Here is a 9,092-nt window from a genome sequence, read left to right as displayed (position 1 = left end):
AGGAAGGATACATATCTGGAACAACTGTCCAAGTCACAAACTGTGCTACATGCCCTCTCTGTTGAAGGTCTGTGCTCATACACACGCACCCTTTCAGACCACACCGTGAGGAATCACCCACAGCATGTAGTCTAACAAACTTCAGAAGTAGGACTTATAACTCTAAAAGTAGTATTTTAAGCACAATTTTAAAGTTAGAAAGCAGGGTAACTCCATATATGTTGAAATTGGAAAGATAAATGTTTCAATCCACATTAAACACATCATCGACACAGAATGCATGCCTCAAAGCCACATGAAACAACAACAGAACTTCACACATATTTCTTTATGGTGAGGAGTGGAATGCTGTGCAGATACAATGTATACAGTGAGGATACAGACCTGGGAGAGTTAAGAGGCAAAGTCTGCGACTTGGGGATGACTTTGGGCAGCCATGGAGCCTACAAAAGTAGAAAGTTCTCAGAGCCTCATAGAAATGCAAGCTCTCAGGTCCCCCACCCCAGAATGTGGGTCTGAGCAAACCCTCAGGGGTTTTGGAGGCTAGCTCGACTTCAAGTTCCACGTCCTTGATTTACAGACAAGACAGAACCTGGAGACCAGACTCGATAGTCACAACCACATACATGGTGTGTGTGCTCACAAGATCTCAACCACATACATGGTGTGTATGCTCACAAAATCTCATACAGAAAATAGAAAGACCTGCCCAGCAGAAGGCATCAGCCACCCATTCTAGACTGGACAGACCGGCTGGACGCACAGGTCACAGATGAGAAAATAGCTTTCCCAAGGGAACAACAGACAACAGACAAGGTTTGATGGAGTACAGTCACTGGTCATCGACCTATGGCTAATTGGATGAGAATTATAAAATGTCACTTTTTCATCTAATTAACAAAGCAATTTGTACTCTCCCAGTCTGATTGGCTATAATTACGTCATCCTAATTGAAAGCAGATGAAACCAGGCTCACAGATGGCTCAAAGCCAACTTCAAGTTCAGCCATTCCTGACTGGGATTTGCAGTGTTCACCTTTTCTACATTTGTTTGGAACTTGGTTCCACCATTGAAAACAACAGAACAGGGTGACAGGAGCTGAGAGAACAGCAACTTCCTCAGCCTTTCTTATTGGGTAATTCCACAAGACTGTGTTCTGAGGTAGTGGGGTCCTCACATCTGGAAAGTCAGAGGCGGGTGGAAATAGAACTGGAATAATGCAGTGATTCTGCCTTCAAAATTCCACCCTGTTCCTGAAGGAGGTCTGGGAGGAAGGCCTTGAGTTCCGTCAGTGCACATCGGTGGTGTCAGGGCTGCGGCCAGGCTGCTGCACACAGAGTCCTGGGCTCTCAAGCACCTGAGATTGCCCAGCAGACAACTCTGCTGCCTCCTCAGCCCTCACACTGAGGGGACGTTAGAAGCTGTGGTCAATAAAGTCTTTTCTTAAAGACTAATGTATTTTATGTATGTGGATGTACAACACGTGTATCTGGTGCCCTTGGAGGCCAGAAGAGGTCATCAGATCACCTGGAGCTGGAGTTAAAGATGGTTGTTGAGCCATTATGTGGGTGCTGGGAATCTGGGTCCTGTGGAAAAGCAGCCAGTGCTCTTAACCACCAAGGCACCCTCCAGGCCCAGTTTTTTTCTTCTTTAAACTGATACATAAAACCATAAAACTGTACAGATTAATAGGGTGCTGAACCGAGTTTCATATCAAATACATAAAGTGTCCCTAGGAAACAGCAGGACTGGCCTCCTCAGGACACATTTTTGTAGACCTGCTCTGCCTGTTACAGAGTCTGTTTGTAGCACTGCCTCGGCCTCCTTTCCTAGTGCTTTCCCATATCATTCCCCAACATACACACCGCTGCTAAGCCTTCTTCTCAGCACAGCTCCTATTCTCTGCCTCCCGCTTCCTCCCTGCCTGTGGCTCCTGCGATGGGACTGGATGGCAGTTGCTCCCAGTACAGGCCTTCTGCTTAGTTACAGGCCACACATTCCTTCCAACACGTCAAGGGAGCAGACAGGGGAAGCACAGCTCAGCTCCTGCCAGCTTCCTGGAACACCGCATAATGTAAGCAACCTCCGTCATTTCCAATAACCCATTTTGAAGACCACATCCTCCGTGGAACTCGCCCCTAACCCCCAGGCAACAGCACACATCCCTCATACTTCATGCGGAGTATTTACTTTGTGCCTTATTTCCCCGAGTAGTTTTGGCTTCAGTAGCTGGGACACTGCCCACTGCCAAGCTCCACACACCTTGTCCATGCACAAACTAAATAACTAAATAAATGTAATTAAATAAAAAAAAATCCCTCCCTTGTTACTTACTGTCAGGTGACTAATATAAAATATTCCCTATGTTTTACAGTGTTGGGGGACAGAGCCTAGGACTATACACATGCTGGGCAAAACTAAAACTAAAGTACTTGGCTGCAATCCTGAGCCTTCAAGGCAATTCCCAGGCTGATTTGGCTTAGATAGTATTTTGGATATTTTGTGAGTACTTTGGAGAGAGAAACATGGTAAACCTTATCAACTGTCCACACTTCAACGTGAACTGCTCAAGAATGCCCTTTAGGAAGCACCTATCTTCACAGGGACTAGAAGTGCCAGGGTGAGGGGATTCCCAGAGGGGCCCCCACCTGCTCGAAGGAGAATAGGATGGGGATGGGGGAGGATTGTAGGTGACTGGGAGGAGGGCAGTGAGTGGGATGCAAAGTGAATAAGTAAAAAAATTAATTTTTTAAAAAAGAATGTTCTTTAAACAATCTCGATGGGAGGGCTATGGTTAAAATTCTTGTTTGGAATTTTTTGGTAGAAGACCATTTTCTCTGCAACAAGACCATTCTCCATCTAAACCTTCTGAAATCAGCATGCTTGTGGGTCTGGAGGGATGGCTCAACAGTTAGGAGAACTAGCTGCTTTTCCAGAGGTCCTAAGTTCAAATCCGAGTCCCTACATGTTAGTTTGCAGCCATCTATAACTCTAGTACCTGGGGATCAATGCCATCTCTGACTTCCATGGCCACCAGTCGTATGGTGCACAGACATAAAAGCAGTCAAGCACTCAGACACACAAATTAAAACCAACAAAAAGCTTATCTAATAGTGTTTCTCCTCCAGACACATCTTCCACCAACTATGCCAGAGAATTTCTAACTTGTGCCATAAGACGACATTGGTGGTCTCAGTGGTTAGATCCAAGTAACACCTAGGAGCTACAAACTTTTGTTACTGTAAGAAAATAAAGTCAAAGTGAATAGATGTTTAGTAATAGGGCCATTTTATGGAAAAGAATTATCTGTAGTTAATTTTAAGGAGTACACATGCCCACAGAGACACACGTAAATACACATACTTAAAAATTAAACCAGTCGTGGTGGTGCACACATTTAATTCCAGCATTCGGGAGATAGAGACAAGGCGTATCAGTTCCAGGGCTATATAGTGATTCCAGACCAGCTAAATTACATAGTGAGACCCTGTCTCCAAAAAACAAACAAACAAACAAACAAACAAACAAACAAAAAAGTAAAAATATATTTCAAATTATTTCCTTTTTTTTTTTTTTCGGAGCTGGGGACCTTGCGCTTCCCAGGCAAGCGCTCTACCACTGAGCTAAATCCCCAACCCCAAATTATTTCTTTTTATATCAAGTAATGTGATATTATAGTGCTCATGGACACTTTATTTTTCTTCATAACAAAATGACTTCTTAGCCCTTTCTGTTGGTATATGCCCTTGATCTCAGCACTTATGAGGCAGAGGCCACAGATCTCTGGAAGTTCAAGGCCAATCTGACCTACATAGCAAGGCTAGCCAGTGCTGCATAGTGAGACCCTGTCTCAAAGCAATAACTAACTAAATAAGTAAAGAGGAAGGTTTCTTAATTTGGGTCAAAATATTTAAGTGCAGGCAAGGAATGGTCCACAAACTTCCACATCTTCTTTTTTCTTTTTTTCTTTTCTTTTTTTTTTTTTTTCCGGAGCTGGGGACCGAACCCAGGGCCTTGTGCTTGCTAGGCAAGCGCTCTACCACTGCGCCAAATCCGCAACCCCAAACTTCCATATCTTCAATGAGAAATCTAACACATCCTTTAGGTCAGATGTAACTGGACCCACTCCCTTTCCATCTTCCCCAACTCAGTAAAAAGTACCACCCAGTGCTGAGGGTTTCAAAACCTAGAAATAATCCTTAATCTTTGCTTCACTCCCTCCTCAGATTTGTCTGCAACCTTTCCAAAGACCGTAGATGCTAACATCTATCAGATCCCTATCCGGTAACTTATAGGGGGCCACCTCAGCACTGTTAGATAAACACAGGACACTCAAGGAGGAGGGGATATCACATCAACAACAAATTACTCTGCAGTAGAAGCGTTTCCTCAATACGGCATAATCTATACTAAGATGTTTTCACTTCTGTCCTGGTTTGCTTCTCTGTTGGTGACCAAAACAACTTGGGGAAGAAAGGGTTTATTTGGCTTACAGGTTATCATTCTTCATTGAGGAAAGCCAAGGCAGGAATCTAGAGGTGGGAACTGAAGTTAAGACTCTGTGTGTGTGTGTGTGTGTGTGGGTGTGTGTGTGTGTGTGTGTGTGTGAAAGAGAGAGAGAGAGAGAGAGAGAGAGAGGAGAGAGAGAGAGGAGAGAGAGGAGAGAGAGAGAGAGAGAGAGGCAGAGAGAGAGAGAGAGAGAGAGAGAGAGAGAGAGAGAGAGAGAGACTTCCTACCTTGCTCTCCTGGAGGAGTGCTGCTTCTGCTTTGTTCTATGGTTTGCTCAGCCTGCCTGAAGCACAAGATTTTCTGCCCACAAATGGGATGTCTCACAGTGGGCTAGGCCCTCCCACATTAATAGTCAATCAAGAAAGTACCTCAGTAAGCATGGTCACAGGTTAAGCTGATGGAGACAATTCCACAGTTCAAATTCTCTCTTTCCAGAAATGCTTAGATTAGTATCAAATTGACAAAAAATAACCAGCACAATTGCTTACCTGAAAATTTAAGAGCAGCCTAACAGCATGTATTTTTGGGTCCTTGATAATCTGGAGATTCCATCTGCCTCCTGATTTTACCACACAACTAAACCTCAACTAACTAAAGCCTTCTTTAGTTGAAGAGATGGCTCAGTGATTAGGAGCATGTGTTGCTCTTCCAAAAGACCAGAGTTCAATTCCCAGCACCCAAGTCAGGTGGCTCAAAACTCAAAACTGCCTATAACTCTAGGTCTAGGGATTGTCTGGGGGCATACATACATACATGCACACACACTATTTTGAAAAAGGAAAATAAATATGCTTTACAAACCCTCTCACTAAAGCTATTAGCAAAGGTCAGGAGTAACTTGCTTGTCCATCACACATGAGCCCAAGGATCCAACCCTCACAACACATTGAAATAAAACCATTTGGAGGCTTTCTTCATGCTTTTTACTTCTATTTAAGATTTGTAATGAGCCCATCTCACTCTTTGGATGGAGAGGGCAGGAACGACTGGCGGAGGACCCTCCCTGTATTCCAACTTCTGTCAACAAGGTCTTCTGAGCACTTAAGCTTAGCTCTACCTATGTACTTGCTATACATCCATCTAGAACCTTCTCCTCCTCTGTTAGATAGATCATAGCTCAAAGACACGCAATCCCCACCATCAGAGTAGCTAATACAGTACTCATGCGTCCCTTTTCCGTGACTCAGTGTGACTTTCCTCAGAGCCCTTAATCATCCTGCAAACCTATATGTAGCATGTATCTGCCCTGATCTGGCCCTGACCTGCCCTGCATCCTCCCTGACTCAGGAGAACACAAATATGAATCTGGCACTTGCCAGTTCACGATCTCTTTGCTGGTCAATGAAAAATGGTGCCATCTGTCAGCTGAGGTTTCCTTCTGCTCTGGGCAGACTTCCACTTCGCGTGCTCCATTTTTTTCATATATCAGCATTCCTAAAACAATCCTTCCTGCACCAAATCCAGACTTCTTTCCACCAAGCTGTGAGTACACATTCCACTTGTTGCATGATGCTACTACCTGCCATCCTGACCAGAATTGCCATCTGATCTGTGTGTGAATATGATTTAGTTACTTGAACATGTTACTGTGTTTTGACCTTTTGATTTTTAGACCCAAGTAGAAAGTCAACATCCAGGGTGTTGATGTGCATGCTGCAGAAAGCCTAGGTTCCATAGAACATAAGAGAAAAATCAGAGGCTCACAGCAGAGGCTCCATAGCCTGAAGTGAAACACTTCTGTGACTTAAGCTGATATATTTATTCTGGGGGCGAGGCTGGAGCATTGAAGACCAATCAGATGGTATATAGGTTGAAAACTGCTCCCACATGAAAATCTGTCGTAGTAAGCAGCAGAGGACGGACTAAGTTCTAAGAAATGGTCCCAAGTTATAGTAGCTTGAGAGCTAAAAATAGATGAAAGAAAAACAAAGGAAGAAGGGACTTCCTGAGCATGATCCAGGCATAGTAGTGTGACCAGCGTCTGAGGCACACAGTGGACTTCAGGATTTATACCCTCCCAGCACTCTGATATGAACATGCAGGCCTTTTCGTTGTTCAGATGAGTGGCTTTCTTTCCTTCTTTCTTTCTTCCTTCCTTCCTTCCTTCCTTCCTTTCTTTCTTTCTTTCTTTCATTTTTTTATTGGATATTTTCTTTATCTACATTTCGAATGTATTCCCTTTCCCAGTTTTCCCTCCGGAAACCCCCTATCCCCTCCCCCTCCCCCTGTTTCTATGAGGATGCTCCCCACTCCCACCTACTCCCTTCCACATTCCCACCGTGGCATTCCCCTACACTGGGGCATCAGGCCTTCATGGGACCAAGGGCCTTTCCTTCCATTAATGTTCAACAATGCCATCCTCTGCTACAAATGTGGCTGGAGCCATGGGTTGCTCCATGTGTACTCTTTTGTTGGTGGTTGGTAGATATTGTTGTTCTTCCTATGGGGTTGCAAACACTTCAGCTATTTGAGTCCTTTCTCTAACTCCTCCATTGGAGACCCAGCTCTCAGTTCAATAGTTGGCTGCGGGCATCTGCCTCCGTATTGGGCCAGTGGTCTGGATGGAAGCAGGAGATAAGTTCATGGTGAGTAGTTTGGAGGAGCATCGTACTAAATGCAGCTGACTTCAGGTTTCTAAATTCTCCAGGTCATTAATAGCCAAGTATAACATTCAGGGTATGGGCATGTTTTCTTTAAGAAAACCTTGAAAATAGGTTCTGCTGCTGTCACGGCCATTCAGCTCCACATGCTTCCCAACACCCAAGGCCAGGGAAGGCTTGTACAGCAGCCTCGGCTCTAAGCTCAGCCCGGGAGAAGAACACAAACAGGCAGACCCATGTGTGCGCTAGCCTGGCACTGCATGGTAGGTGAGGGCTTAATACTTCAAATGCTGGTTAATTGATCTCACTTGGGTGGTGTCTGCTTTCCCACCAAGGTAGGTGTAGTGTTCACACAGATGGTGGTCATGTCTGCAGACCACTGTACTGAATCCCTGCTCAGAACCACACACTTACATATAGGTAAAATTAAAAACTTTTCATTTTTTTCCTAGAGTCCAAAAGGCACATGGCAAAAGGCACAGACGCAGACTGTTGTCTGGAACTCACTGTGCTATGTATACAAGCCCAGGTAACCACCTTTTAAACCCAACCACACATTGCTATCACTCATGCTCCCATTGTCTAGTCGTCCTCCCTAGAAGCCCAGTCTCGAGCTCCACACTTATGAAGGTGTATTCATTCCCACATGACTTATGCTGCTGAACAAAAGGCTTGGAATTCAAGGGCGTCTGCCCACGTGAGCATCTTACATGGGCTGACTCACATGATCTCATTTCGGGAATATTTCAAACTCTGTCTAACGTTCTCCCGGTGATTGAAGTCTGATGTCTGTTATGACTGAAGCTAACATTTGTAGCATTCTACATATTTGAGGGCGTGTGCTTTCATTTCTCAAGGAAGGGAATTGGCGGTGAGGACTGGTCTGCTGAGCTTTATGTGCAAATTGCAAAGGTCTTCCAGCAGCAGTCTCTACCTGTTTATATACAGTCTTCCTGCGCCTCTGCCAGGATTATGTCTTGTTCGTTTTTTTGTCAAGGGTGGGGACAGATCAGTGAACAAACATTGAGGGCTACATCCCTTCCTCAGCTGGAGTCTGGATAGGTTGGTTTCATCTTATTTCTTTTCGTTTTTTTAAACATTCATTCATTCATTCATTCATTCATTCATTCATTCATTCATATAACAGGTGTTTTCTGCCAATGAGAGAGAGCATTGATCAGAGTGCAATTTATGGGAGTTGGCTCTCTTTCCACCATGTGTCCTCCAAGGATTGAACTCTAGTCATCAGATTTGGTGGCAAGTGTCTTTACATACCAAGCCATCTCACTGGCCACCTATTTCTTTGTTAAACAATTTTCACATAATGACCGACCCTAGTTCAACCATGTAAAGAACTCACAAAGATCAAGAAAGATCAGCTCTGAGATGGGGAATCTTGTCAACATTCAAGAGCCACATTCACAGTGTGGCTTAGCTATCTCAGTCCTTGATGAGATAGGTACCCTATCTGACATGTAAAAGAAACAAAACGACAGGAAAAACTATAGAGTGATGGAGCTACCAGGGAACTACTTCATGGCTGCCTACTGTGTACATTTCCTCACTCGTGGGCTGCTATGCAGAGTGTAAGCATGCCAAGCCAAGAGCTGCTAGAATCAAGACAAGAGAGCAGGCCTCCTGCTCCGTGACAATTCAGCCCTGAGTAGGACATCCCCAGAGTGACAGAAGCTTTGTGCTTTCCCATTTTGTGCACAAAATGGCCCTAGCAATACCGTCTGTGAGAGTGAGCCTGTCTCACAAAGTGCGCCTCCATCCCACCCAAAACCCAAGGTGTCGTTAGAGGGCAGAGACAACTAGGAAGAACTACAGTGTAGGGGACATTGCCTCACCCTGACCTGAACCTATAAACTAAAATCAAAGCAATAGAGGACCTGGTGGATTTTACTTCAGGTTTCCTGTAGGATGGTTGCTATAATAATGATCCCATATGGCGTTACCATTCTCTGCCCTATTCGGGAGGGG

At 44.6% G+C, this 9,092-nt stretch overlaps 1 protein-coding gene across 2 annotated transcripts in view; it reads right to left on the bottom strand.

Annotated features, from left to right (window-relative positions):
* Lyn (LYN proto-oncogene, Src family tyrosine kinase) overlaps window positions 1–9,092 on the bottom strand; it is a 115,971-nt gene that overhangs the window by 79,277 nt on the left and 27,602 nt on the right. The window lies entirely within an intron of this gene.

This window comes from Rattus norvegicus, chromosome 5 (assembly GCF_036323735.1).
Source record: "Rattus norvegicus strain BN/NHsdMcwi chromosome 5, GRCr8, whole genome shotgun sequence".
Lineage (NCBI taxonomy): Eukaryota > Metazoa > Chordata > Mammalia > Rodentia > Muridae > Rattus > Rattus norvegicus.
The sequence above is the reverse complement of the archived record's forward strand: the minus strand, read 5'-3'. Positions and strand labels throughout refer to the sequence as shown.